Raw genomic sequence first — 6,110 nt, 5'->3', positions numbered from 1 at the left:
GTAGCTCCGTGAAGAAGACATTTGTACATCTGTACTAATATTTACACTTAAGCATGTCGAAATTAGGCTAACAAAATAAGACACCAACATGCGTATACACACACTGGTGAGTAAAATGGACGGATGACTGATACATATACATAGTTACATTAATACATTGCATAATACGCGCAGGAACAATATAAACCTTATCTCTCCACAGTTCAGGGACAGTTCTTTTCAGAAATAGTATTTTATGCTCAGGACCTCAAGTTTGGAATTCTTTGCCAATAGAAATAAAAAATCTCCTTAATAGTAATAATTTCTCTCTATTTAAAAAGTCAGTAAAAACACACTTATTTGCAATCCAAAACAATCACGGTTAAAATTATAATTTATTCCTGAAACATGAACACAAATTTACATTATTAAATCTAATCAGTGAATTGCATAGTACTATTGTCCATATTATTTTTATTATTGTTATTATTATTATTATTATTGTTATTATTATTATTATTATTATTATTGTTATTATTGTTGATGCTGTTGTAGTTGTTATTGTAGTTAACATTTTAGATATAACTATTATAACTTCATCTGGTATTATAGTTAATGTTGTTATTTATTGTATATTTGTATTTAGCTTTATGGTTGGGAGCTATCTGCAACCTTTAGAATGATATTAATAGTGCAATGAAATAAATATACAGTCTGTCGAGAAGCTTCGGCTTGACAGGCTAGATTCGTTGCCAGAATTATAATTATATTTATATGTATATATCAATGTGTGTATATTATGGCAATAAACATTACTTACTTACTATTACTTACTTACTTACACACCTCCTCCTCCTTCCCCTCCTCATCGTCATCATCAAGGAACATTGCCTTTCATATTATATTCCATCTCCCCTTTTTCCCCCTCCCTTCCATCTCTTCCTCCTCATCTTTACAGCACTTCTCTCCAGTGGCGTTCCTAGAGCATTTGGTACCCGGGGCGGAGCATAATTTTGCACCCCACCACCCCCAGAGCCCTCTATTACCAGAGTTCCGACAACTCTGAGGCAGGCGCCATGTTGACTCCCAGCCGCGCTACCTTGCCCGCCCCGCGCTGCCCTGTTTTACCCCATTAAGCTGTATTTACACTAATAAATAAATTTATTATTGTAAATTCATAAATTCATTAGTGTAAATACAGCTTAACCCTAGATTGGTATTTCTGGTCCACAGCGTCCGGTCTTTTTCCTGAAATTTAATCTTCCCGCCATAAATTTCCCAGTATCGCCCCACAAAGTGCTGCTGGACCAGCTGTCCTTTCTCAGTGCGCTGCCAAACACTTTAGAGGACGCCGCTCCGCTCCACGCTGCTTTACTGCTGTAACAGCAGGTGTCATGATCCCAGGCGGTCCAGATATATCATCGATGTTAGTAATAGGCCTTGTTATTACGTAGCATAAAAAAATATGATGGCAGGGTCTTATTAGATAGTTACAGTAGTTTACTGATGCTAGACAAGGCTAAAATGGTCTATTGGTGTGGAACCACTTATAAATCGGTTGCTATTAGGCTATATATACGTAATATGTATTTTGTCCTATTTTTCCCAGGACCTTACATCAGGATGAAAAAAAGAAGTGGAATAACACAGCATACGCCAAGGAAAGAGCTGTTCTGGACCCGACGTCACTAATTGAAATTAAAGCTCTAATTGGCCTTTTGTTGCATGCAGGTGCAAATAATGATAATCATATGACTGTCGAGGAAATGTTCAGTCCCCGACATGGTCCATCTATTTACAGAAGCACCATGACTGCCTTTCGGTTCAACTTTCTGTTGAGGTGCATCAGATTTGATGATCTCAATACTCGTGAGGAAAGGCAAAAAACTGATAAATTTGCACCATTTAGGTATGTGTTTGAAAGGTTCGTCGCCAACTGTGGCAAACATTACAACCCTGGACAGAAACTGACAATTGACGAACAGTTACTTGCATTTCGAGGAAAATGCCCTTTCCGCATGTATATGCCTAAAAAACCAACGAAGTATGGCATAAAAATTGTCATGATATGCGATGCTGAGACCTTCTATATGTGCAATGCTGAAACGTACCTTGGCAAAAAACCCACACGAGACAGACGTAATGTAGGTATTGCACATGCTACAACAATGACACTTCTCGAGCCTTTCCTAGATGTCGGGAGAACCCTGACAATGGACAACTGGTTTACAAGCCTCCCTTTGGCCAAGGATCTCCTAACAAGAAACACGACATGTGTTGGAACGATTCGTAAGAAGCCTTACATTCCTACTGTGATGCTGGGAAAAGAAAGGGAGCGACCAGAGAAAACAAGTGTCTTCCTCTTTGACTACAACACCACACTGGTGTCATTCAAGGATAAAAAGGATAAGACAGTTATGCTGTTGTCAACCCTTCACAACGAAGCTGTAATTGGAGAGAAGGCAAAACCTGAAATAATTCATTACTATAACACAAGTAAAGGTGGGGTTGATGTGCTAGACCACATGTGTGCTTCATACAACACCAGCAGGAAGACCCAAAGGTGGCCATGCTGCATGTTTTATGGCCTGTTGAACATTGCATCTATCAATGCCTTCATATTATATAACGAAGCAGGTCAAGCAAGAACCAGTAAAGACAAGGTGCGCCGGATTTTCCTGCAGAAGGTGGCATATGACCTAGCCAAACCACTAGCCCAACAAAGAGTGGACAGACGTACCATCCACGGGTCACTCCTTCACTGTGTGAAGGAGTGCTTTGAACTACAACTACCACCACCACAACAACAGGCAGATGGCACAGGTGGAAGGGCACGCTGCCACTTCTGCCACTGGAAGACTGCCAGCAGGTGCAGGAGTCGGTGCTTCGAGTGTGGCCAGATAGTGTGCACCAACCACTACAAACTCCTGTGCCCCAACTGCTATCAGTAAAAGGTAAACGAACAAATGATAATAAAATATTTATTTGACAATTATATAAGTATATTCTGACACACAATAACTCTCTCTCTCTCTCTCTCTCTCTCTCTCTCTCTCTCTCTCTCTCTCTCCACCAAAATTTTGTCTCTGAATAAAAAATTTGTCGTTTCCTGTTTCAGAAACGACCCTGTCCAGTGATGCCAAATTTCATAAAAGGGGGCCCTACAGTATGAGGTAACTAAAGTCACCCGAAAAATTATGCAATATTATTGCAAAAAGACGTTCCCCATGTCTCATGGCTCATTTCGGGTATGCATCCCCTTGTACAATAATGGTCTTTTTCATATGTTCCAGGCACCTCACTTTTCAAGCTGGCCAGGGCAATGCAGTAATCTACCGTGATGGTCGGACCTCCAACCTTGTGTTTCTGTGCCTTTTCTTTTATTATGTACCTTTTTTGCAACTGCAAAAGATGTTTTACAAAAGTCACTCAAAATTTTACTTATTTTTGTTTCCTAGCTTAGTAAATTTTTATACAGTCATGATATACCTCATACTTGCTGTGATAGCATTCAGATGGATCTATTTTTTTCATTTTTGTAGTCATTCAAACAATAAAAATTAGTGCTAGTATTTTTTTTTTATTATTTCCTCAGCCGGACCAGTTGGTCCAGGTATACTTCGTATGTACGCTGTGGACCAGAGATACCAATCTAGGGTTAATGGTGTAAAACAGGGCAGCGCGGGGCGGGCAAGGGAGCGCGGCTGGGAGTCAACATGGCGCCTGCCTCGGAGTTGTCGGAACTCTGGTAATAGAGGGCTCTTACCTCCCCAGTTTTGATCTGGACAAAGGCAGCATCTCCTTGCGATACAGCTGCCTTGAAAAGGTTCAGACATAACAGAAAACTTTTTACTTATTTTTTCTTGGTCAATACTTATAATAATATTTTCATTTATTATTTATTTATTACAAAATCTTCATTACCAGCTCTGAGGGGTTCAAAATAAACTTATAATTTCTTAAAGTATATAAGCATAATTCAATAAATGGGTGGCATAAGAAATATTTACTACAGTAGCTATATAACTGTAGCCTACTAGTTCTGACTAGTTACAAAATGAACTTGCAATTCCTTAAAGTATAAAATCATAATTTAATAAATGGGTGGCATAAGGAATATTTACTACAGTAGCTATATAACTGTAGCCTACTAGTTCTGACTAGTTACAAAATGAACTTGCAATTCCTTAAAGTATAAAATCATAATTTAATAAATGGGTGGCATAAGGAATATTTACTACAGTAGCTATATAAACATATAGCCTAACAAACAGACACACACACAGACACCAAGCCAACGTTGAGGCATCCGGAAATAGGAAATAATTAAGTAGAAGAAAAATATATAAACAGTAAGAGGAAGTAAGAAAAAATAGATGGGGAAGTTCAGAAAATGTTTATGAGGCTTCCACTCGAGAGAAAATGAAAAAAAAAGTAGCAGATGGAGTGACTAGGGACTTGCCAAAAACCTGGGAGCAGAGTAGAAAAATGTTTTGAAGTAAAAATAATTTACATTCTCTTTCTCCGTGACTTAGCATCAGCAAACTTGTCAATGACATTATCAAAAGTAACATTCTTTGCACGTTCATATTCTATGGAAATGATAGCTAGGCTGTTTAATCTGGCTTGACTCATAGTTGACCTAAGATAGTTCTTAATAAGTTTTAGCTTGGAGAAACTTCTCTCACATGATGCTACTGACACACAAATTGTTAAAAAGAGTCTCAAGCACAATGATAAATTTGGCAAGGATTCTCCAAAGTCCCATTTGACAATAAAGTTTAGGAACTGCAAGACTGTCCATGTATGCACTTCTTCAGTGGCGATTTTTGCAGCCTTCAGGTGTCGTCGGAGTCGCATGATCTCCACCCTGACCTCCTCTTCAGAAATTTCATCAAAAATCTTAAATTGCTCATATCTGAAATGCTCTCTTGTAGTTGTTGCTCATTTGCAGAAAGCAAGTTGTGTGGCTGAATGGGTGCAAATGTTGACATGACATTATCCATGGCCTCTGATCGAACATCCAGTTCTTGACTGAACTGATCTACACATTCAAGCATTAAAGGCACACACGCCACGCCGCAACAACGCACTTCCCCCAGCCAGCCCTCGCCTCCATCCTGCCAGCCCTCGTGCACACAGCCAGCCCCCGCCCCTAGCAGTCTTGTGTCTTATGATTTATGCACTAAATGATTACCATGTACACACGACTCCTACCTTACAGCACGCGTTCACAATTACAGCCGCAGATCTGCCTCCAGTGTGCACGGTGCGCCAGGTGCGGTACTCAAGCCTCCATGACGTGGCGGCCATTTGCACCAGCTGACTCGCTGCTCTAGCCAGGGTTTCCACAGCCAAATAAATCTTTACCCTGGAATTTTGTGAAATTTACCCTAAATAGCCATATTTTACCCTAAATCTCTCTCTCTCTCTCTCTCTCTCTCTCTCTCTCTCTCTCTCTCTCTCTCTCTCTCTCTATATATATGTGTGTGTGTGTGTGTGTGTGTGTGTGTGTGTGTGTGTTATTGTGGTTAATAAGTAAAAGTAAGTGGATTTGTTACAACACACATAGGCAACTTTCCTACTCTTTACTTGTAAGGGAAATTTTTGTTCTATTTCGTTTTATATATATATATATATATATATATATATATATATATATATATATATATATATATATATATATATATATATATATAATTAATTTGCAGGAAACTTGCATAATTTATAAACAAAATATGAAGAGAAAAGATTTACACCATCAATATGTTTTAATGATTGAATATAAATCCATCATCTACAAATATGTTCCTGACCACATGAACATTTTGCTATGAACACAAAACTTTGTTCTCTTTTAATTAAATTCCAATAAAGAAGTAAAGATGTACGCACCTGTAACTCTGCATAAAATCAAACTTGCATATGAACAAAATATCAAAAGAAAAGATTTACACCATCAATATTGTTTCAATTATTTACCATAAATCCGTTTATAAATATGTTCCTGGCCACATGAACATTTTGCTGCTAACACAAAATTTTATTTTTTATTAACCTAACTGTTCCATTAAAGAAATAAAGGTGTACGACTTGCACTCTATAAAACATCAAATAATTAATTCCACCAT

Source organism: Eriocheir sinensis, chromosome 59 (genome assembly GCF_024679095.1).
Source record: "Eriocheir sinensis breed Jianghai 21 chromosome 59, ASM2467909v1, whole genome shotgun sequence".
Taxonomy (NCBI): domain Eukaryota; kingdom Metazoa; phylum Arthropoda; class Malacostraca; order Decapoda; family Varunidae; genus Eriocheir; species Eriocheir sinensis.
This window is presented reverse-complemented; position numbering follows the sequence as displayed.